Source organism: Lissotriton vulgaris, chromosome 6 (assembly GCF_964263255.1).
Source record: "Lissotriton vulgaris chromosome 6, aLisVul1.2, whole genome shotgun sequence".
Classification (NCBI taxonomy): Eukaryota; Metazoa; Chordata; class Amphibia; order Caudata; family Salamandridae; genus Lissotriton; species Lissotriton vulgaris.
This window is the reverse complement of record NC_141694.1, coordinates 1,891,527,205-1,891,551,419: the sequence shown is the minus strand read 5'-3', so window position 1 is coordinate 1,891,551,419 and position 24,215 is coordinate 1,891,527,205. Positions and strand designations below refer to the sequence as shown.

At 48.9% G+C, this 24,215-nt stretch overlaps 1 pseudogene across 1 annotated transcript in view; it reads right to left on the bottom strand.

Moving 5' to 3' along the window:
- Window positions 1-16,161, bottom strand: part of LOC147709792 (uncharacterized) — a 48,373-nt pseudogene extending 32,212 nt beyond the window's left edge. Inside the window, exon 1 of the transcript XR_015296732.1 lies at window positions 15,923-16,161. The product of XR_015296732.1 is annotated as an uncharacterized LOC147709792 (transcript). The remainder of the gene's footprint in view (window positions 1-15,922) is intronic.
- Window positions 16,162-24,215: the final 8,054 nt, after the last annotated feature.

The following is a 24,215-nucleotide window of genomic DNA, read 5'->3' as shown; positions in this document are numbered from 1 at the left end:
TGTAGTCGCTCTTCGGATGCGGGGGACGGTGGCGAGGGCGTGGTTGGCTGATCGGAGGTGGCGTTTGAGAGCGTAGAAGTTGATCCGGCTGTTGAGGTAGCTCGGGCCTTGGTCGTGTAGGGCTTTGTGTGCGTGGGTGAGGAGGCGGAAGGTGATTCTTTTGTTGACGGGGAGCCAGTGAAGGTCTCTCAGATGTCCGGTGATGTGGCTGGTTCGTGGGATGTCGAGGATGAGTCTGGCTGAGGCGTTCTGGATCCGCTGGAGTCTCTGCTGGAGCTTGGCGGTGGTACCGGCGTAGAGGGCGTTGCCGTAGTCCAGTCGGCTGGTGACGAGGGCCTGGGTGACGGTCTTCCTGGTCTCGGTGGGGATCCACCGGAAGATCTTCCGTAGCATGCGTAGGATGTTGAAGCACGCCGAGGAGACGTTGTTGACTTGCCTGGTCATGGAGAGGGAGGAGTCCAGGATGAAGCCCAGGTTGCGTGCATGGTCTGTCGGTTTGGGTGCGGTGCCCAGGGCGGGAGGCCACCAGGAGTCGTCCCAGGCGGAGGGGGAAGAGCCCAGGATGAGGACCTCCGTCTTGTCAGAGTTCAGTTTCAGGCGGCTGGTCGTCATCCACTCGGCTACCTCTTTCATCCCTTGGTGCAGGTTGGCTCTGGCGGAGGCGGGGTCGTTGGTCAGGGAGAGGATCAGCTGGGTGTGAAGGACTGGGTTCTTTTGGACCCAGCGGTGCCAGGGCACAACACCTGAAACCTTCGTGGGTAACCTGCTCCGGCGTACAAGTCACAGAGACACGGGACACTTCCTCTGACGTCAAAGATTCAAGGTTTATTTGCTGCAGGGAACACAGAGATCACGACAAGTACACAGCGTGCTACTTGGGGAGACTGCTTCAAATTGGTTCTGTGGATCGCTCCTTTTATACAGTTTTTACCCATAGGGTAACATTGAACACAAAAGTTTACAACCCAGTTCCCACAATTAGCCCCCAGAGGGGTCGCTTTGGTCACTTTGAAACACATGAGGTCCGGAACATGAGTGCGGAAACATTTGGCGGTTCCCAACTATAAAAACCATCTTCCCACCATTTAGCAAATTCCAATCGGCAGTAAAGTAGATCGAAATAGGAATGAAGACAGGTGCAGAGGAAGACGGAGACAGTGGGGAGATCGGAAAGGGTGTAAAAGGGGAGGTATCGGGAAACACGAGATACAGACATCAAAGAGACGTGCCTAATGAGATGCACGGCTGAGACAATAAGTCCGTGCGGCAAGATGAGCCTCGAGCGGCGCCATTTGCCTTACAGTAGCATCCCCCTCGTCATAAAGACACTTACAAAGAACATGTGTCTTCCGCAAATATCTTGGGAGTCCCAGGGTCGCGAAGCGGACAGCGTCCGTTCGCTGGCTACTTGAGGGCAAGAGACAAAATGGATGCCGTATCTAAGATGGAACCCGTGGGTACAGATGAAAAACCCACGTAACAAACGAACGGTTTAAGTTACCACAGCGAAACTGCGCACACTTACTAAACTCGTCATTTGCGGTTCATAGATACCAGACTCTACCATATTCGTGCGAGTCGAAAGCACCACTTACAATTGTCACGGAACCTCAGACGCTCCTTTTGCCCTCATGTAGGCAAGCACTAGTCGGAATCATATTCGATATTCATCAGACCCTCGAGATGTTGCTGTAGCATAGCTCTGTCCAATCGAGTCCCCTTGGTAACAGATGGTTGTCTCATACACGTTGTAGCACAGAGGCCACATAAGGCAGGACCACACTGTACACAAAGGCAACACGTGAACAGGAACACTACCACAACTCCAATGATCATCAGAATTTTCCAACCCCAAGTCGACATCAGGCCCCAAAACCATCCAAGTAGCGTCCAATCCCCTACATCCACGTGTATGGATTCGGAGATCTTATGCAACCTCGAGATGGCTTGATAGACAGTAGGAGCATTATCTGGAATGAAAATGCAGCAGCTCGAATGGATCACCTTACATACCCCACCGCGATCTGCTAGGATGACATCTAAAACCATTCGGTTTTGTAACGTCATAAGTCTCTCCGCCTGAAGTTCTGTGGTGATATTACCAAGGGCACTGGCAGTAATATTAGCTGTCGATTCTACCACTCGAGTCAACTGTCTCAGGTTCCTACTATTAACCATAGGTCCCCAAAACGGGAGGAAACCCTTGAAAAAGTCTCCTGCCTCTTGACCGGCAGTGTCCTCTTCGCTAATTACGCCTCGCACAACTCTAGTCTTATGATAATCGGCATCTACAGTGAACGTCGGAGGCAACAGATTTGCAATAAAACATGTGCCCATGAAGTCTGCGGGCAACCATGTGTATGCACGATCATAACAGATAAAGTAGGTACCCTTGGCAGCCAGAAACACAGGGGATGAGAACATCGGCAAAATGTAATTTTCGATGCAACCACTTGCTCCAAGTCGGGCTTGCGATCTTCGGCCACGACCCATGATACAAAAATTACCAGTGTGGGGTACGACCCATATTGGAGGCGAGCTTTTGAGCTGCTTTTCACTAGTGAACACACTATATTCACCTCTACTTAGGACCTTATAGGCTCGTACCTCTTCCTCAGGGATAAGCGAATAGTCATGGATCTCACTCTCCATATCCTCTATTGCTATCGATAAAGGCTTCTGATACGAGGTGGGGCCAGAGTAGGGGGAATGTGGTTCTCGAATGGGGTGGAAACCCAGTGCGCTTCGAAACATTGTTTGAAATGCTCGAGCTGACCCTTGGGAACTATACGGTAACACCAGATATGGAATTCCCTTATCTGTAGTATGTGGCATCAACCCACACACCCAACAATTAGTAGTGTTAACCACTAACTGATGCTGATGAAGGAGCTGAATAAAGGAATTATTGCGGAATTCTACACGTCTAGCCTGCTCGTGTTCCGGTAACATGTGAAAAGAATGGGGAGAAGCAGTAGTGGTAAGATTAGGGTAAGGAATAGGAGTAGGTGTAGCTGGTAAGAAGTAGGACATAGTGTAATACACCCCACCCGCCAATAATGCAGAAGCAGTCAAAAACAACATAAACAATCGAAATATGAAGCATTTAGTACGACTGAGTTGCTGCAGCTTGAGTCTGTAGTCTTGAGCTCCTTCCAAATCATTCAGCTTCGAGAATGCCATTCCCTGCGACCGTCCGCAACGTTTCTTGACGCACTCCGTTCTGTGCAGCAATAGTCAATCCCTAGGGGTTCCTAGGAACCGACGGCCTTTAACCTAGCGTCAAGACCTACTATCCAGAAGGAAGTACGCGCGCGGCCCTACGGCCTTCAATACACAATACGTATATTCAAGCACAAAGTCTCTCTGCTGTAAAATGAAAAAGGTACAAGGAGGAAGCTCAATATATGTACAAAAATTACAGTGATACGAATGTTCAAAACTGATCACGGGAAACGGGGATAATGCAGTTTTCGATTTCAGCAAAGTAAGAAAATTTTATTTGTCCTTAGTGTGAGATCGCAAAGAATATCGATGTTTCCCGGGACGTGTCTGCTCGTCGAACAAAGGATCCGTTGAAGAGACAGCGTCCTGCTGATCAGTTGATTGATCTGGTCTCGAGTCTTTTGCTGACAAATGTTCAACAGTGGCTGTCTGCTGCGCTGAGGATTCTCCAACAGGCTGTGCGTCGCTGAAAGGCACAAACACCGGCAATGTTTCTGTCTCTGATGATGCAATGCCTTTCCTTACCCACGGGTCTGCCGGCAAAGGAATAGGGACTCGCTTACAATGGGTAGCATGTACCCAATTTTTCCGCCCCTCAAGACGAACGGCAGTCCTCGTGGCCAGGAGCACCTGGTAAGGTCCGGTAAACCGGGGGTCCAGATTGTTCTTTCGTGAAAAGTTGCGTGTAACCACCCAGTCTCCGGGCTGGAGCTGGTGGCCTGGACCCTCCGTCTGCGTCGGCAATGCGTCGTAAACCTGTTGGTGAATTAACCTCAGTTTAGCAGTCAAGTCATGTAAGTAGTCAATCAACATTGGATACTCAAGATCAGAAAATATCCCTGGCCTAGGAACCCCCCACACATTCGCAGGACGGCCGAACACTATTTCATAGGGACTAAGCCCTATTCGGGAGTGTACAGTCGCCCTTGTTGACAGTAATGCTAAGGGTAAAGCGTCAGGCCACGAAAGACCAGTCGTAGCCTGAATCTTTGCTAACTTTAGTTTAAGGGTGCCATTGTACCCTTCAACCAATCCAGCTGACTGGGGATGATTGGCGCTGTGGAATTTTTGATTAATTCCAAGGCCCTTACACACACTCTTCATCACACTTCCGACAAACTCACTTCCGTTATCTGACCACACGACTCTAGGCATTCCATACCGAGGAAAATATTCCTTCAGTAGGATCTTCGCAGTTGACAAAGCAGTATTGTCTCTGAGAGGATAGGCCTCGATCCATCGGGAGAATGCGCAAACCACAACTAAAACGTATTTCAGGTTATTGCATCGCTCCATATGGATGAAGTCCAATTGAATCACCTCAAAGGGATGCGAAGGAGGAGCAAAACTGCCAGGAGGAGTTGGGGTTCCTTTGCCAGGATTGTACATTATACACACCATACAATTCTTCACCAGACGTTCAGCACATTTCGTAATTCCATCATTCTTCCACACAGGCGACAACAACTTACAAATACCTTTCGCGCTAATATGTGCCAACCCATGTGCCATTGTCACAACGGCCAGTACATACGCGTCAGGCAACATCCATCTTTTCTGATCCGACAAATCAATCCAACAACCATTTGCATCCAACTTTCCCGTACTTTCTTTCCACTTCGTCTTTTCAGTGTCGGTGGCCTCATTCTGAATTGCTTTCACGCTCTCAACAGTATCTTCACACATACTTGATTCTGTAGGCCACCTGACCGAACTCGTCACATACATTCGAGTGCTAAGGTTCCGGGCAGTCTCCTTAGCAATCTCATCTGCAAACGCATTACCACGACCAACATCATCCGTCACTTTACGATGTGCACTACATTTAACAATCGCAACTTGCGTAGGCAAAGTCAATGCATCCAAGAGATCGTTCACAAGCTGGCCATGCTGTATCTTCGTACCGTGCGACGTCAAGAAACCACGCTCTCGCCACAATCGTCCAAAGCTATGCGCCACACCGAACGCATATTGACTGTCAGTGTACACATTCACACGTTTCCCTTTCGCTAACACGCATGCTCTAGTAAGAGCAATCAGCTCCGCAGCTTGGGCAGAATTCTGATTCAATCTTGCAGTTTCAACAACAGTGTTCAGTGTTACAACAGCATAAGCGGTAGTCACATCGCCATTCGACAACTTAAAACATGACCCATCCACATACAGAGTGCCATCCGGATCGTCCAATGGGGTGTTTTTAAGGTCCACTCGACCTTTCGTTTCCTCTTCTGTCCGCAAGTAACAGTCATGTTCTACTACTTCATCTGACTCTGAGCTAATTGGTAACAAAGTTGCCGGATTTAGGACATTACAACGTTTTATCTGAATATGGCTTGCCAAGAGCGTCAATTCGTACCCAGACAACCTCGCACTCGTCAAGTGCTGAGTTTTCGTACGATTCAACAAAGTATCGACTGCATGCGGAACCATCACCGTAAGCATATTATCCATGACCAATCCTGCTGATTGTCGGATGGAGACCGCAGCTGCCGCAGTTGCTCTCAAACAACTCGGCAATGCTCTAGCTACTGGGTCCAAGGTCGAGGAAAAATATGCACATGGACGTTGCTTACCACCGAAAGGTTGCGTTAAGACACTCAAAGCACAACCTTCCCTCTCGTGAACATATAGTGTAAACGGCTTACTGTAGTCAGGGGTACCTAGCACAGGAGCCGAACACAATGAATCACGTAATTCAGAAAAACTTTTCTGACATTCTTCCGTCCATGGTAAAGGAGTTGGAACATCCTTGCACGTAAGAGCCACCAATGGTTTCGCTAGCAATGAGAAATTAGGAATCCACTGCCTGCAGTACGACGTGATACCTAGAAAGGCACGCACATCTCTTTGGGTTTGTGGCACAGCCATTCGCGCAATCGCTGCAATCCTCTCTGGGGTCAACCTCCTTCCCTCCTTTGACAATAAGTGACCTAGATAGGTTACTTCTTGACAACAATATTGGAGTTTAGAAGGTGACACCTTGTGATTTAACTCACAGAGATGTTGCAGCAACGACACCGTAGCAAGCTTGCAAATGTCCTTAGTATCAGCAGCCACCAATAAGTCATCGACGTATTGGATTAAGGCCGCACCAACCGGCAACCGAAACGCATCCAGTTGACCCTTCAAGGCTTGACTGTAAATCGATGGACTTTCACAGTAGCCCTGAGGAGCGCGTTTGAACCGGAAGCTACGCCCACCGAGAGAGAAGCCGAAAAGGTCCCTGCTCTCTTCGGCAATTGGGATGCTGAAAAACGCATTTTTCAAATCAATCACCGAAAACCATGATGCCGTAGCTGGAATCAGAGTCAGTAGCGCCGTGATGTCGGGCACAACAGGAAATTGAGGAACCACAATTTTATTTACCTCCCGTAAATCGATAACAAAACGATAAACAGGCGGTTTGGTAGGATCAGTACGTTTAAGAATGGGCAGTACAGGGCTATTGCACACGTTTCCCCGCGTCTCTTCAATAACATCTTTCTCGATCAAGTCATAAATGATCGCTAACAGTGCCCGTTCACCATCAAGGGAGATACGATATTGGGGAATACGTGGCAATCGCACATTCGATTTCAACTGAACAACATAGGGAGAGATATCAAGTAGGCCCACATCATTTGGACCCGTCGCCCACAAAGACGCAGGAAGAGAACTCAATTCCGGTGGAAGCCTATCGAGAGACAAATACATAGGAGAGACAACCCTCTCTCCTAACGTAAGCTTCACACCCGCAGGAGAACAATACAATGTTGCATACAAACGTTTAAGCAAATCCAGACCCAATAGATTTTCACCACAACCCGTGGTTAAAATCAACGGAGCTTGGAGCTCACGTGGCCCAATTTGAAGGGGCAAAAAGCGAGAAACTGGATTGCTAACGGGGGCGCCAGAGAATCCAACGGAAACATTTGTTAAGCCAGACAAAGGTGCGCCAGGGAGTTTCGAATGCATGATAGAACTTTTCGCTGCACCAGTGTCCAACAGAAAAGGCTCAACGACGCCCGATGTAGCAACTGCGACGTAAGGCCCTCTCTGATCAACCGGAACTGATACCACTCCCTCTCCTTGTCTATGGCTGTCCTAGTAATTACTGTCGTCAGTTCCCTGATCGACGTAATAATCATCTACAGTGTACTGCGCCGATCGCCCTTGCGACGATCCACGTTGATCGAAACAATTATTAAAATTAGATGAGTTGTCTGAGCGATCATTTTGAGCACCACGACCTCTACCACGTGGTGCCTGCTGTGAACCACCACGGCCTCCTTTAGACGAATTACCACTATTACGTTCATTTAGAACAGGACAATTGAACTTGATGTGTCCCTCTTGTCTACAATAAGCACATTGATTATACCCTAACGAGGATCTTTGGAAGGAGGAATCGTTACGCGACTGTGATCTATTCAATTGCGACTGCGACCTATTCTGTTGAGGCGCATTCTGATTGGAACGCGGCGGATACGCTTGTTGCAGCAACACTTTAGTTTTCAGCTCTTTTGTCTTTTTGTCAGCACGGTCATTCTCTTCTTTCTCCCTATTTTCGTAATATTGTGCCGTAGCCAATATCTGAGCCGAGGTAGAAACGGCCCATGCACTCTCTGAATTCTTCAATTTATTGCTCAAATCGGGCAACAAATTCGACACAAATTTATCCACAAACAACCTCTGTCCACCCTCAGTACCCATATCCTGTCCACTATGGTCAATGAATGCTTCCTCAAACCTCGTAAAGAAGTCGGAAACACTCTCATCTTTCTTTTGTTTGCAAGCGGACAGTTTGTCCCAATTTACTCTCATAGCTGGCATAAGCGTTTTCATTAACGTAATAATTCTTTGAGGGAGAGCAGTGATCAATTGATCGGGTTTAGTAGCAGCCACTTGTCCAGCATCTGCCGCTGTAATGGCAGCCCAATCACCACCTAATTCATTTGCGTGATCTTGGTGACGAATCTTAGCCCATACCGGCTGCGGTACGACGTTGCCAAACAACATGTCGATATCGGCGAGATTCATCACCGTAGCATCTACGAGCTGCGATAATTCTTTATAATACCCTGTAGGATTTTTACGAGGATCGGGCAAAGATTGTTTCACCTGAAGCACTTCCGATCGTTTCCATGGGAGGTGTATCCACACTCGCTCAAAGTGCGCCAATACCGGAGGATTAGCATTAGCATCAGCTGGTATCCAAACCGGCGGAACTTCACGCATAGGATATTGGCCAGACTCGTCTTGTTTTTCAATATCCTCAACAAACAGTGCATGAGGAATAGGAGCGGGACGAAGAGATAGCAACCGCTCAATAGCACGTCGGACATTAGTATCCACTATCAGCCCAGTTGCGAACTGAAGCCGAAGGTCAGACAGGGCGGTCAGCACCTCGTCAGGCGCATCGGCCGCTATCTGATCATGTAGGAACTTGCACATCTCATCAAACACATACCTTTGGGTCGGTATGTTGAATTGATTAAACGTTTCGAGAACAACACGGGGTGGATTTCTAAGGGGGTTTACCATCCAACCCATCGCCATATTATATAGTGCAACACGTTCTCTGTTTCCAGGAAGCTGGCTACGTCTCTGAGGACCATCAGAGCTAGCAGACCCATGAACAGGTCCGAGCGACTGAAAGAAACTAGCTGCAATAGGAGAATTACGACTACGAGTAGAGGGAGAAAGATAAGACACAGGACTAACAAGAGAAGGAGTAGAAACAGTAGCAGCAACAGGGGTTAACAAAACAGGAGCAGTAGCGGGAGCAGGAGTATGTGGAAGCGGAGGAGCAGTAGGAATAGAAACAGACAAAGGAGCAGGAACAGTCGGAAGAACAGGTGCAGGTTGAGGAACAGGTGGAGGAACAATAGGTGGAAGAACAGGTACGACAGGGACCACAGGAGCTGCGGTACCCTGAACGTACGGAGGTGGCGACTTCATTAGGTAGGACATTAAAGGATCCTCAACTGCCTCTTCCTTCTTATCCGACTCCGTAGGTAAAGCAGGATAACATTTATCTATGGTCATACGCTGTAGTCTCTCAAACACTTCCTTATCCTTATCCTCCTTATCACGCTGGAACTGCTCAGCTTTCTTCACTATGGTAGCAACATTATCTCGCTGACTACGTTTATTTTGTCTGATTTCTCTCTGTCGTGCTTCTTTACGCCACAACCGAAAGGCATCAAACATGGCCGGCCTTGATTTTCGTTCGAACAACTTCATTTCTAGATTATCTAAGATCGACGCTTCGAAGCTACCGTGAGGTGGCCAACGAAGGTCGCCGTCTTTCTTTGTATATTTAATCCAATAATCATTAAAGGTAATCGGGCCTAGCCCATGTTTGCTATATAGATCATAAGTAGGAGTTCCAACCGGAGGTATCGGACACGAGTCCTCCAGCAGGGAATCCGCACCACAAGGTCTGAAACAACTAAACAAAGTACTACGACCAGGCATCTTGCACACTAGCCGAGTTTCACAAACTTCAAGGGTTACGGGATTTACCAGGTCCCAGCAAAGAACAAAACCCTCGGTTTTTGGCGGCTGCAGTCGTCAAATAATACAACAACAAAGTACGCTAGCAAAGTGTCACCGACAAAAACACTCACACAGCGTGAACAACAAAAACACTCGCTCGAGTGTCAACAACCAAGAACCATGGGAGCGACCCACAAATACTTAACTCAAAAATCGATGGCGTCACCAGGAAGGCCCGTCTATCGTCTCGCTCTACCAAGGTCTACGCCAGGCGCCAAAACAGGTCTACAGTCAGGGCAGCAGTCCGTCGCAGCCGTCCGGAGGCGGGAATCTTCGCGGGAAAAGTCTTCGGGCCACTTATTTCGACAACAGGATCGATGAAGCGGGGTGCACCTTCCCTCGGAGATTTCACACGAAGTTCCTCACGATCGTCGGGCTTGGACCGGTACCACTGATGCAGCCCCACGTTGGGCGCCAACTGAAGGACTGGGTTCTTTTGGACCCAGCGGTGCCAGGGCACAACACCTGAAACCTTCGTGGGTAACCTGCTCCGGCGTACAAGTCACAGAGACACGGGACACTTCCTCTGACGTCAAAGATTCAAGGTTTATTTGCTGCAGGGAACACAGAGATCACGACAAGTACACAGCGTGCTACTTGGGGAGACTGCTTCAAATTGGTTCTGTGGATCGCTCCTTTTATACAGTTTTTACCCATAGGGTAACATTGAACACAAAAGTTTACAACCCAGTTCCCACAATTAGCCCCCAGAGGGGTCGCTTTGGTCACTTTGAAACACATGAGGTCCGGAACATGAGTGCGGAAACATTTGGCGGTTCCCAACTATAAAAACCATCTTCCCACCATTTAGCAAATTCCAATCGGCAGTAAAGTAGATCGAAATAGGAATGAAGACAGGTGCAGAGGAAGACGGAGACAGTGGGGAGATCGGAAAGGGTGTAAAAGGGGAGGTATCGGGAAACACGAGATACAGACATCAAAGAGACGTGCCTAATGAGATGCACGGCTGAGACAATAAGTCCGTGCGGCAAGATGAGCCTCGAGCGGCGCCATTTGCCTTACAGTAGCATCCCCCTCGTCATAAAGACACTTACAAAGAACATGTGTCTTCCGCAAATATCTTGGGAGTCCCAGGGTCGCGAAGCGGACAGCGTCCGTTCGCTGGCTACTTGAGGGCAAGAGACAAAATGGATGCCGTATCTAAGATGGAACCCGTGGGTACAGATGAAAAACCCACGTAACAAACGAACGGTTTAAGTTAGCACAGCGAAACTGCGCACACTTACTAAACTCGTCATTTGCGGTTCATAGATACCAGACTCGACCATATTCGTGCGAGTCGAAAGCACCACTTACAATTGTCACGGAACCTCAGGTGTCGTCGGCGTAGGAGATTATGCTGAGGTTGTGTTTGCGTACGATGGCCGCGAGGGGGCTCATGTAGACGTTGAAGAGGGTGGGGCTCAGAGATGATCCTTGAGGGACGCCGCAGATGACTTCGGAGGCCTCTGACTTGTACGGTGGTAGGCGGACTCTCTGTGTTCTTCCGTCGAGGAAGGAGATGATCCATTCCAGCGCCTTGTCCTGGATTCCGATGTTGCTGAGACGCTGTACTAGGGTGCGGTGGCAGACCGTGTCGAATGCCGCGGAGAGGTCTAGGAGGATGAGGGCCGCTGTTTCTCCATTGTCCATCAGGGCTCGGATGTCATCGGTGGCGGCGATGAGGGCGGTCTCGGTGCTGTGATTGGCTCGGAAGCCGGACTGTGAGGGGTCCGTTCGTCTCGAGGAAGGCGGCCATCTGCTTGTTGACGGTCTTCTCAATGACTTTGGCTGGAAACGGGAGGAGCGAGATGGGGCGGTAGTTCTTGAGTTCGGTGGGGTCCGCTGTTGGTTTCTTGAGTAGAGCGCTGAGTTCGGCGTGTTTCCAGCTCTCAGGGAAGGTGGCGGTGTTGAAGGATGTGTTGATGATGTCTCGCAGGTGGGGTGCGATGACAGCGTCGGCCTTGTTGAAGACGTGGTGAGGGCAGGGGTCGGTCGGTGATCCGGAGTGGATGGAGTTCATCGTGCGGATGGTGTCTTCGGTGCTGATCGGGGTCCAGGCGTGGAGGGTGGTGGTGGGGGGTGATTGTTCGGTCATGGTGTGCGTTGGTTGGTTGTTGAAGCTGTTGTGTATGTCCGCGATCTTGTTGTGGAAGTATGAAGCGAGGGAGTTGCAGAGGTCTTGCGATGGGGTGATGTCGTTGTTTCCTGCGCTGGGGTTGGAAAGCTCTTTCACAATGTTGAAGAGTTCCTTGCAGTTGTGTGCGTTGTTGTCCAACCGTTCCTTGAATGCTGTTTTCTTGGTGGCGCGGATAAGCTGGTGGTGCTTCCGGGTGGCAAGCTTGAAGGAGGTCCTGTTGTCCGGTGTAGGTTCCCTTCTCCAGACTTTCTCGAGGGCTCGGCAGTTCTTCTTGGAGCTCTTGAGTTCGTCGGTGAACCACGGGGCTTTCTTGCTGCCGGGTCTGCTGGGCGGGGTCCTCAGCGGGGCGAGCTCGTCCGCGCAGATGCTGATCCACTTCGTGAGGTTGTCGGCGGCCTGGCTGGGGTTCGCTGAGCTGGCAGGAGGGTGCTGGCTCAGGGAGGTGGCGAGCTGGTCTGCTGTGATCTTGTTCCAGCTTCTGCGGGCGGCCTGTTGCTGGTGGTGGTGGGTCGTCGTTCTGTTGAAGGTGAAGTGGACGCAGCTGTGGTCCGTCCATTGAAGCTCTGTGGCGTGGCTGAAGTCGATGTCTGTGCTGGAAGAGAAGACTGCGTCGAGTGTGTGTCCGGCGAGGTGGGTGGGGGTGGACACCAGTTGCTTGAGTCCCAGGTTGGCGAGGTTGTCCAGCAGGGTGGTGGTGTTGCGGTCGTTGTTGTTCTCCAGGTGGAAGTTGAGGTCCCCCAGGAGGATGTAGTCAGAGGAGGGGAGGGCATGCGGGCTGACGAAGTCGGCGATGTCCTCGCTGAATTGTGTGCGTGGTCCAGGGGGTCGGTAGATCAGGGTGCCTCTGAGGGTGGTGTTCGGGTTGGTGTGGATCTGGAAATGCAGGTGTTCGGCGGTGGTCAGGGTGTTGTCGGAGCTGGTCGTGAGACGGATGGTGTTCTTGTGGATGATGGCGATGCCTCCTCCCATCTGGTTGGCGTTGCGGTCCCTCCGGACGATCTTGTAGCCCTCTGGGATAGCGATGGCGATGTCGGGAGCTGAAGAGGCGTTCATCCAGGTCTCCGTGAGGAAGGCAACGTCAGGGGCTGTGGCGTCTAGGAGGTTCCAGAGTTCGATGGCGTGTCTGTGGACGGAGCGGGTGTTGAGCAGGATGCACTTGAGGTGGGTGCTGCTGGTGTTCGACTTGGCGGGTGCTGGTGTGAGGCAGGTCCGGATGCTGTTGAATTTGCAGGCTTGGCAGCTGAAAGGTCTGTGGGTGCGTCGTGGTGTGGCTTGATGGCATTCTGGGAGTCGGCCGGAGTTGAGAGCGATGAGGGTGGCGGCGGAGTACGTCAGGCGGGTCGGTCGGGGTCTTCGGGGGCCAGGGGTCCTGGCGCTGGGCGCGATCCGGTCGCAGACGGGCTTACCTTTGGCGCGCCTTCGGCACACAATCGGCGCGCCCGCTGCGCGTGACCGCTGCGCGTTCGCACAGTCGCCATATAAAGGCAAAGTGCGCGGGTGGGCGGAGCAGCTGGGAGGCGGGAGCGGGGAGGGAACAGAAGGAAAAAAGGGGCGGGGTCTGCGGTGGTGGCGGGGAGCGGGGAGGGAAGACGGAGGGCGGCGAGGTAGGCGGGCAAACAGGAAGGACACAAGCTGAAAAATACAGGCACTAATGGAAAGCAAAAAAACGCTAACACGGGCAAGAAATACACTTGATAAATCTAGAAGACGTAAAGACAGTCAAAAATCTTTTGACTGAGCGTTATGTACTGGAGAGGGAAGCCACAGAGTTGAACAAACACACGGTTAGGAAACATTGTACGATAATAACTGTTCAAGGCATGGAACCATATCTTTTTTCTGTACACAAACCATACCATCGTTTCCTCCTAACAAGATTTTGCCTTGATTTAATTCCTTTTATATTGGGCAATTTTAAAAAGTGGTCTAGACCTGAAAATGCTGATCTTTGTGATTGTGACCATTTTTCTATTCAAGACACAACGCACTTTATCCTGTTCTGTGGTCATTACAAAGAAAGTAGAAAAAAATTCTTGCTGCCTATACTGTGCAATATGGGTTTTACTCAAGTCAAACCAGCTATGCTATTCCTGCAACTTTTACCCAATCTAAAAGTGGCATTTCATGTTGCTAGTTTTTTGGTTGCTGGTGCACGTATAAATAAGCATCGTTTTAGCACCAGTCACTCTGTCCCTGATTAATGATTACCTTTTATATCCAAATGAATTTTTTAAGATTATGGTTATAATTTTATTCTTGTATAATGTGTTTTTAGGGTTTTTTATAAAAAAAAATTTAATTTTATAAATTTATAAATTCTTCTGTATGTATTACTATGTACCATGATGAAATGTTACCGTGTATTGCTCGTCCTTCTTTTATGATTTTAATTAATCGAATAAAGAATTTTGACTGACTGACTGAAGTTACATGTGTTCTAAAGTATGCCAATTTTATTTACTTTCACTCATGTCACAGATTTTGTCATGCGAGTACCCTGTTACACCAGCACGCTGTCTTTTCAGCTACAGTGGGCATGTGCTACCACTTTGTGCATAAAATCAGAAGCTTCCATCCCTGCTGATTTCACACCTTCAACCAGGCCCATTCATTGCATTCTAACATTAAAGTTAAGTAATTAGGCAGAGAAAGAAGATTGCAGGCCTTACATGAAGCATCACAAACAAGAGAATTTGGTGGCTGCCCAGTTGTGAAGGACCTCAGGTGTGCCATGGGCTCCTTTGTGTTGGCCTGGCCTACCCTCTAGAACGGTCCTGCTATCACCCCCTGCCCTTCCCATTCCAGGGTACCCCATAGACCGCGTTACCTCTGACCCCCCCTGCTTCCTATTCACCCTCTGCTACTCCCCACCCCAGAGGTGCTCATACACAGCTTTACCTTGGCACCACCCTTGCCTGCTCCACCCTACCCTGATGACCCCTTACAAAGCTTTTCCTCTGCACCGCCCACACCTACTCTCCGATCACCCTATGCCCCTCCCCACCCAAGAGGTCAACTTCTGCCTGATCCCCCTATCATCTCCTGCCCCTCCCCACCTCATACATAACTTTACATCTGCACTGCCCTGCCTGCTCCCTGATTACCTCCTGCTTCTGGCCAACCTTGAGGACCCCATACCCAGCTTCACTTCTGCACCTCCCTCCACTGCTCCACCCCACCCTGAGGACCCCATACACAACTTTTATCAGCTGCACCCTACCCTGCTTCCTGATCACCCTTGCCCCTCCCCAACTCTGAGGACCCCATACACAGCTGTACCTCTGCACTGCTTCCCCGTCCCTCCTCTTTATTTCTATTGAACTCGCTCAAAATAACCATTGACTCGCTGCAAAATGACACACCCACTAACCTGAACAAAACCCTTACAGTGTGAGCAGGGAACGGGGCCCCGCCAAGAAGTACCTAAGAAGCACTTTTGAATCCCCACACCCTCGTACTCGAGGATGCCAGCGTGAGGGGTTTGCACGAATCACGGAGGAAATTGAGAAGTTTGCATAATCATACATTGAAGAGCGACTGTCATTAATTGGACCCTACCACAATGATTTCCCCATGCTGGAGGACCGTGTGGGTCGGAATTATCACCATATGTTAGCATTTGCATATTGAAGACGATGGAGCCTTGACAAAGCTGCATGTATATGTAACAGAAGCGACGAAACACGTGTTGGCTCTCGATCTGTCAGAGAACTCATACCTGAGAAGGTTCTATGCCAAGAATAAAAGATTGAAGAAACCTCCTTTGACCAGTCTATACATTTGTGTTGTCATAAGAAGTTACTACTGTCCTTTTATTGTGCTTCTAAAACTTTTACGTGTGCTAGGGATGTTTTTGCACACCCCCTCTCCATAAAAAAGCTTGCTATGGCTGGTGCCGATGTCCAGGGGTATTTTCACCCCCCTTAATGGGCGTGGGCCGTTCAAAACCTCGAAAAACCACTATTTACAGTGGTTCGCAGCTCGTTTTCCCTGGCACGTGTGAGAGCGGCTGCTTACCTGGAGACCCTGTGGTGGAAGCCGCTGCCGTGTGTCACACGGGGACCTGAGATTGGCTGCTATGAAATGTGTCTAGTCCAGGACTCACTGGTGCCCGTGAAGTCGTATAAAACACGAGCAGCGATGACTCGTGCACTCACTCCGGGGATCCTGCTCTTTATTGTCGGCAGCAACACCCTGGGGCCAGGGGGCAGCTGTCAGTATGCCACGACGGATCACAGTGCGCATGCGCAGACCTCTAACCTTAAGGCTCGGTAACAGCAAGTGACTGAAGCTCCGCGCATGCGCGCGTCTAAGCTTCCGGTACTAGTGACCAGGGAGATGCGCATGCGCAGTTATTAACTTCCATACCATTTTCCGCCCGTACTTCACCACTTAGACTTCCGTTATCATTATCAACTCTTAACCTGGGCTCGGCGGCGCATGCCTAGAAAACGTGATGGTTTACAAATAAAAATCTCTGTTCAGCGCCTGGGCTAATTTTAACTGGAAGTCTTCACATACTAGTAACCGCAGCTCCGCGAACACGTAGGTTCTAACTTCCATTGTCACAAACATTTGACAACTTCCGTTTTCACGTGCACTAGGCCGCGCATGCGTAGATCTGCTCCCATGACCCGCCGGAAGTGACGTCCTGTGTGAGTCTGCAGCCAGCAGGTGTGACCTGCTTGCTTCAGTCAGTTGAGCTGCAGCCCCAGGGGCGCTCCAAAGCAGCGGCTTTATGTGCAAGCGCTGTGAGGCTTGTAAAGACAGAGGGAGTAATGCTCCAGGTGGAGAGAGGTCGTTTTTTTTACTCTTGGCAGTTTTAACTCTCACCACAAAGGAGCGCAAAGGGTTAATGTGCCTCCTGTAAAGAAAGTCTACCAGCAATTTACAGAGTTCTGTGTAAGGTCTGGAGGCTCCGGTTAGGCTTCTCTTTCTTTTACTACTTCAAACAGCAGTCAATCACATTTAAGTTTCTGGAAACACGTTTCCCATTACTCCATACAGTCACCTGAGCAGCCTCGTTGATCAGCTGATGGACCCCTGGCTGAGGCGAGCCGTTTTTTAGGTCTCGGCTATGCAGCGCGCATGTGAGCTCTTTTTCCAAGCACATACTCGTTCTTGTGGCGGCATACAGCTTGCGGGAGTGCACAGCGGCGCGTCACAAGCACGAGTGTGTGCTTTGAAAAAGAGCAAACAGCTGCTGCTTGGCACGTGTGCACTCCCCCCACCCCTCCCACTTGTTTACTTCTTCAAGGTTCAAGCCCGCTCAGCTGCAAGAGTTGTCTCTTGTGTGTGCGCACGTGCACACCCCACCCCTCCCACTTGTTGTGTCTCATGGCTCCCTTGCTAACTTGTTCATGGAACCCTGTCCTATCACTTCAGGTTTTAAATACTGCCCCTCTACCGGGCACTTTTAACGTCTTTCAAGTGTATACACATCGCAAGCCGGTGTCCACCTATTCGCCACTGAGCACCTCTCACATGAGTGCCCAGATCTCCCGTCACTACCCCTCTCCCACCACTGACCAACTCACTACTGCTCCATCTAGTCATTATCCCCCTCTCCTGTCACTCACCACCTCACAGCCCACCCGTTATCTCCCTGCCTCGATTTCTGTAAAGTCAGCTTCTGCGGTTAAGTGTCACCTCTCCTGTAGTGTTTACCTTTCCCGTCACTGCACATCTTCACCAACACAGATTACCTCCTTTGTCACTGCCCTAGTGTTCTATTAATGCCCACCTCCTATCAGTGTCAACCTTTTCTGTCACTACCCACCCACTCCACCAGGGACCATCTCCTCTATTGAGGCTCACGTCTCTGATGTCCCCCTGGTAGCTATTGCTGCCATAGCTAACCTCTCCTCGCACAGCCTCTCTATTTCTCTATCTGTCTCCCAGCATGTCACTTAAACTCTCCTACCACTCACTGCAAATCACTTCTACTTTCCCCCAACCCCTGTCATTCACTGTTTTTCGTTACTGGTCCTCACATGCCAGTGCTCCGCTCTCATTGATACCCACCGCACCTTTCACTCCCTCTTACCCTCTCCATCACTAGCCAGCTTCAGGCCCTTCTGGAAGGCTGGATCCACTGCACTAGTGTGGTGTGTAGCCCTTTTCTCTTTTGCTGCAAGCTAGAGCGCACTGTGATGCGGTGAATGGTTGGCGTGTGACTACATGGGAAACCCGCTGTTGTATGTGTGGGTCAGAGGATTGCTTCAGTTTTGCCACAGCACATTGACATGTCTGACACTGAAGATTTCCTGGTTGATTTGATGTTTTTTTGCTAATGCTGGCAGGATGACCCTTGGGATTAAAAATATATGCCATTCATAATTGTAAATTGAAATTATGTAGCACTTACTACCACTGACATGGCGAAGACACACTTTTCAGTGCATAGCACATTACAGTGAAACCCAAGGTTATAGAGGTAAAAAAAAGAGTAGAATATGAAGTAATATGCCTGCAAGCACAAGTGCTTGAAAACAGTTAACGCCCCACCCTACCTCACCTCCCTCTCTCTCCTGCAGTGTTTTTACCCGCTCCCCTGCAGGCGCAGTTTGTGATCATGGGCGCTTTTCCTCTCTCACCTTTGGTTCTCCCCTGCCAGGGGCTGGCTCATGATGGCTCCCTTCGTGTCGTGTTCTGTGCTGTGTGAATCCGATCAATCACTCATGGCTGGTGCCAAGGCTACTGAAGCACGCCTTCTCACTGCGCATAATCCCTAGATTCGCTTCAGATTATTATCCCATTTACATGCAGAACGGGGTCCTTGAAACCCAAATAGAGTATGGCGCCTGCCTTTGTGAGGAACTGCTGACTGCAGCATTGTACTCGCTGCTGTATCCCATTGTATATAACACAGAACCTTTCCTCTCACATACCCTGCTGTGCGTGTGTTGCTTTGTGTATAATTCTTGCTGTTTTGTGTAGTATTGTGCGAACCGGGCGCCATGGTAGTCTGACGGATGCACAACCATGATGGTAAACTACATCTTAAAATCGTACAAATAAAGAAACCGACCAGGTTGTGTCTTCCCCCAGATGAAGGTTTGACACTTGCTTCACCATATGTATTTTGTCTATCTGTGCTGTTTTATCCAAGAGCTGTTGGCAGAGGAAACGTGCCAGCGCTGTTGTGGGGTGGTAGCGGGCATTACCAGTCTGGTGAGCAGCTCCAGTGCACAGATGTTGGCTTTCTGTTGCTTTTGTTCGCTCAGCATCACCAGACATTTGTCAGTGGCTTGATCTTGTGTGTGCCTTCAGAGTTACTGTGAAGCTCGAGCGGTGTCCCGCCCCCTCACCTCTTGAACAGGCACCAAGCATTTTGAACTCCTGACTCCACCCCAAATCTCCTCTAAATCCCGCCCTATCTCACTTTCTCTCTCATTCTCCCTCCCCCTTTTTCTCCCCCGCATTCTCTTTCCTCTATTCTCGTCTCTCTCTGTTACTTATTCTCATTTCCTCTCTTTTTCTCTCTCCCCTTTCGCACTCCGTCTTTCTCCTGTTTCTCTCTCTTTATTCTCAGCCATGGGCATCCGCAGAAATTTTTCCAGGGGGGGCTAACCTAGCAAACGAAGGGGCATGGCTAATGTTAATCAATAGGGGTGGGGCTAAAATGGCAGACAATCAGGTTTGGGTAATTCTCAGGCCAAGCTGAGAAAAAAAAAGTGAATTCTGCATTTGAAACTGGACAACAATTAAAGTACATATAAGAACCCTAATATTACCCCCCTGGCCCCTTAAAACTCATACACTCCCTGATCCCTAAAATTAGGCCCCTGGCATCCCAAAACCCATAACCAATACCCACCCTGACCCCTAACTTTTTCCACTGGGTACCCCAAAACCCATATCCGCCCTGAACCCTAAAATGTCCCCCCCTTGCAACCCAAAACCCATACCCACCCTGAACCCTAAAATTACCCCCCTGGTACCCCAAAACCCATACCCACCCTGAACCCTAAAATTACCCTTGCCCCCCAAAACTCATACCCGCCCTGAACCCTAACATTACCCCTGGCAACCCAAAACCCATACCCACCCTGAACCCTAAAATTACCCCCCTGGTACCCCAAAACCCATACCCACCCTGAACCCTAAAATTACCCCTGCCCCCCCAAAACTCATACCCACCCTAAACCCTAAAATTAACCCTGGCACCCCAAAACTCATACTGACCTTGACCCCTAAAATTATCTCTGCCACCCCAAAACCCATACCCACCCTGAACCCTAAAATTACCCCACTGGCATCCCAAAAGCTGAACGCTACGGGGCAGATTTACAAGCCTCTTGTGCCACTTTTTCGTCACTTTTAACATGGGAAAAGTGACGCAAAAGTGGCCCACGGGGCTTGTAAATCTGCCCCTACAAGCTTACACTACATTTGCATATTCCGAGGGGACTGTCCTCCTTGACGTTTCCATGCATGTAAGTCTAAAACACCGTAACCTAGATATGCAGCCAGTAGGTAATGCTGGTGATGCTGTAGAATGCATTAAACTTGCTGGAACTTACTTAAAATCTGCTGCCTGCTCCTCTGATACTATTCAGTAGAGTTGGGCTGATCAGCAGCACTGTCGTCCTGGCATCCAGCCCCTCCCGAAGGTCTCACTTTCTAGATAGGTGTGGGTCAAATGTCTCCTGGATTCTCCTTGCCTGGGCTTCCTCTGCTTATTCGTCAGTGCCCTTGGATGCAAAAAGAGACAGATCCATGGCCCTGTTAACCATTTATCTGGTGAACAGCGCCGTGGATGTGTATTCCATACAAGTGCATAGACAGCAGGGGGAAAGGGATGGCAGTGTAGGTGACACTTTTCCTTTGTAAAGTATTTCCTGCAGGGGTCATAGCCCAGGGTGTGCTGTCTGTACACTTGTATGGAATACACATCTATACAAGTGCACAGACAGCAACTCCTGGGCTATGATGACAGCAGAAATTCCTATACAAAAGAAAGGCGTCACCTGCACTGGCCATCCCTTTCCCTCTGTTGTGCACATCTTCCCACTCCCACCCCATGACGAGACAGCTAGAAGTGGTGATTTGTCATTCTGAGGGGTGTGAATGTTATAAGAATGTGTGTGCCTGCCTGAGACAGCTTCCCGGCACACCACACACACACACACAGCACCGGAGTGCTTCACACAGGTCTTTAAAAGACCATTTACTTGGTAATGAGGCTTTGTTGTGTTTTCACCCTTACTTAGAGCCCTTTCATCTCCACTCTGCACATGGCTTTGGCTGGATGAATTAGCCCCCCCTCCCGAAATTTGAGGGAGACGAGTTGACGTGAGGTTTAAAAGAGGTGTGAACGAGGGATTGAAGATGCTGAGGGGTGACCGTGATGGGGCAGACATTTAATGCAGTTTCCCTTTCAAATGGGTTTATTGTACAAATCTACTTTGACAGACTCGCAGACAGCAGATGCTGCTGCCTTTCCATGGCGTCTGAAAGTTTTTTTCTTGAAGTTGGGTCGACGAGCTGTTCGGGTTCTTTTCTTCCTTCATGTGGTGGTGATGAGTGGGTTGCAGGGCACCCGCACTTGTCACCTCTGTCATTGGTAGCCCCCTGCTTCCATCTGAACACCGAGGATCACCGACCCCCCAACCACCAGTACCTGGAGAGGTCGCCGTGATGCCTAGGGTGACCAACTGCCATGGGTGCAAATTCCGGATAGTGAGTGTAAAAATTCAGGACAAAGGGTCCAAATTCGGGACAAAAGTTCAGGACAGGAGGTCAAAATTCAGGACAAAAGGTAAGGTTTACAGACACATCAGAGAAGGTTGCACAATCTATACTACTATTAAATAGAGAGAACACAAACCTTTTGGCAAGGTAAACTCGGGAACCACAGTGCCAATCCACACACCCAATACATTGTTGTAATCCTCAGGGTGTGCAGATGGACATAGGCTATAGAAAATAAAAAAAAAACGTACATTTAAAAATATAACTTAAAAAAAAGTAGTGCCCTGAAAGTAGCGCCGGCTGCGACGTAGCGCTGGCCGCAACGTACGTGAAGATGAGAAGGAGCGGCGGTGAAGTGAGGAGCACGGGGAGGAGCGGCAGCTCAGGTGCGTCATGGCGAGGGGGAGCGGCGGTGAAGTGAGGAGCGCGGGGAGGAGCGGCGGCTCAGGTAAGGCTCTGGGACACGGGAAATGTCGAGGCGGGAGGGAACCGGTGCGGGGGGTTGGCCCTGAACAAATGCGGCTCCCCCCACCTGTACTCTTCTACCCCCCACCTGTACTCCCAAAAAAGCTCCCTGAAAGGGCAAGTCGTATTGTTCCCCCAACCAAAACTCACCGTATTAGCTCTTGGGCAACACAAACAACTGGTATGTTACCTAAACCCCATGTAAACCAGGGTCGTGAATTAAGTAATGGTTTGGAGCTATCAAATATGTTTTCAGCACTATCAAATTTGGAGGAAATTGATTGACTAGTTCCTGTTGATTGTGTTACTGACCCATCGTCTACAACTAATGATAGCAATGCAAGGGGTTCTATAGTTAACCTAATGAGTTGGAATATTGCAGGACTCCGCTCTAAAAGGGAAGATATAAACTGGTTGAATATATTGAAAAGGTATGATGTGATAGCGTTGCAGGAGACATGGGATACGGATTGTGATTTTTGGATAGATGGGTATACATCCTACTTTCTTGCTGCACAACCATCAAATTCTGGTCGAAACAAAGGAGGTTTACAATTTTTAATGTCAGTTAAAATGAATGGAACTGCGAAAGTAATAAACACTCTATCCCAAAATTTTCTAGCCTTGGAAGTCACATTGACTAATCAATCTAAATGCGTTTACATTAACTTCTATAACGCTACCCAAGGCACTGGTGATATCGAAAACCTCAACTCCCTGAATAATTTTCTGTGTAATTTTAAAGAGAGTCAAACCGCGCCGACATATTTTATTTTGTTAGGAGATTTTAATGTACATCTATGTCAACAAAACTGTCATTTCATAGATAATGTGAATGTAGACATGTTCCAACTCCCACATTTTGAACATTCTGTTAAAGGGTCGACCCTAGAAGATCTGCTTCTTGAAAACAAACTTTACGAACCAGAGTTTTTTGATAGTAAAGAAAGGGTCTCAACCTACAGAGCCAGGGATTGCAACAGTATTATTGATTATATATTTATCTCACCAGTTATGTTGCAGAATGTTACTTTTTACAATGCTATACATACCACACATAGTGATCACAACCCGGTTGTGTTGAATATGGAGGATAATATTTTATCATTGTTTAATAAAAACCCAGAAGTAGATATCGCCGTTGATATCACCGTAAAGGACCAAGGGAGACGGGTGAAATGGAGCAAAGTTATACCTGAAGAGTTCTTTTACTCCCTTAACGAGAAAGTGGGCAGCGGTATTAATGTTTGTAGAGAGCCATTGAGATTCAAAGGGAATATCATTGGGTCCTTTGAAGCCATCTGTCGTCAGGTGGCAGATGACTTAAAATGTAAACCCACAAATAGAGAGAGAAAGGCTGAGGGGTGGTTCAATAATGCATGCTCCAAATCACATTGAGCGCTTCATAAAGCACTGAAAAAGGTACCCCGTGATAGAGTGGAGGTGGCGAGGCTTAGAAAACAATACAATCAGGATATCCTAGCTAGGAAAAAGGAAATCAAGAAACAGGCGTGGGATAATCTGTATGAAAAAGCTACCCTGAGGGACAGCGCAAAGTTCTGGACCATTGTTAATACACCTTTGTTCAATGGGAAAGAAAATGCGCCACTGGAGCTAAATATTCCTGAGAAGGAATGGCTGGACCATTTCCAAAAAATCTATGGCAGCAACATCGACTTTGGACCCTCTAATCTAACACCGATCGACACTCAAGCCCCCCTTCTAAGTTTTACTATTAAAGAGGTACAGAGTGCTATCGAGGGCATGTCATCACAGAAGGCCCCCGGGCCAGATGGCGTACCCGCTGATATGTACAAAACAAACTCAGCAATGTGGTTAGTTGTCCTTACAAATGTCTTTAATGTAGTTGGTATAGACAAAATAAGACCTCCAACTACCTGGTCACAGGCTGTCATCATCCCCATATTCAAGAAGGGTCAAAGGGGGGACCCTAGATGCTACAGACCCATATCCCTGCTAGATTCCTCATTTAAAATCTTGGGTAAAATAATACTAGAGAGAATCTCAGCCTGGACTACCGATAAAAACATCTTGTGTGATGCACAGTATGGGTTTAGATCTGCCAGAGGTACAGAAGATCAATGCCTCAATTTGCACCTTATACTGAGCAAATACACTGTAGCTTCAA